A 1,164-nucleotide genomic window follows, 5' to 3' on the forward strand; every position below is an offset into this window, starting at 1 on the left:
AGTATTCGGTACCAATACCAGTGAAAATTCACGGTTCTCGGTACCAATTTCGGTACCAAAGCAAAACACAAAAACATGCTAATTGAACAATGCACTATTTTTATTAATAAAGTTAAACAAAATTAAAATGTACAAAAAATCAATGGCATTCTTTATAGTTATTTAAAATTGTGTTTCAAGTTATCAAATTATTACTTTTTCCACAAGTAATAAAAGTATGAAAAAAATAAACAAGTTTCACTCAAAAGTTTAGTCATAGTTCTGCTGCCACTGAAAAACATCTGTAAACTGTTGTTTCCACAAGTAATAAAAGTATGAAAATAAAAACAAACAAAAAATTACAAACCTAAAAAACACAACAATATGCCATACATATGAATTCAGCAACAGCTCGGTTCAGTCTTCTTGCCTCAGGTGAGTTTTTTTCGTATTTCTGCTGACGCTGAAAAGCATCTGTAACTGTTGTCTGTTTCAGTGTTTGCTGGGGTGTTTCAATATCTTCTGCCTGCAGCTGTAAAAGGAAAATATAATATACTTTAGTAATGCAATGGGCTGAGTCTGACCAAATGCAACATTACATCAACACTAGCTAAAATACAACTGTTCACTAAATAAACCTCAAGATTTTATAATAAATTTAGATAAGATTACATTAAGTGTATATGATATCACTGTTACATAGATGGAAACTGTAATATTAAAAACACTTTACAATAAGATTCCATTTGTTAGATAAAATGACCTAACAATAAACAATAGTTATATAGCAATTATGTATTAACCCTCTGGGGTCCGAGGGTGTTTTGGGGGCTGGAAAAGTTTTGACATGCCCTGACATTTGTGCTTTTTTCAGTTGCTTACAAACATTTGAATGTCTAAAGTTTAATAACACTGTAATCAGCACAAACTGTGCTACAATAATATGTGAGCAGCATGTATGTACGTGATTGTGTTTTTGAGAAAACAACGTTTATGCGTGCTTAGTGAAAAACTAAAATTTTAAAGTCACTGAAATAAGGCAATAAAACACATACAGAACATTTGTTCACAAGACTTTTGAGAACAGGTCTTGAAGTCTAGAGTTTTTGCTTCAAAATTATGTGAAAATCATCTTACTCACTCATTCACAGAAAACAATATATTGATTAAAATTTTCTAAGACAC

Source organism: Sinocyclocheilus rhinocerous, unplaced genomic scaffold (assembly GCF_001515625.1).
Source record: "Sinocyclocheilus rhinocerous isolate Xijiao unplaced genomic scaffold, SAMN03320098_v1.1 scaffold968, whole genome shotgun sequence".
NCBI classification, from domain to species: domain Eukaryota; kingdom Metazoa; phylum Chordata; class Actinopteri; order Cypriniformes; family Cyprinidae; genus Sinocyclocheilus; species Sinocyclocheilus rhinocerous.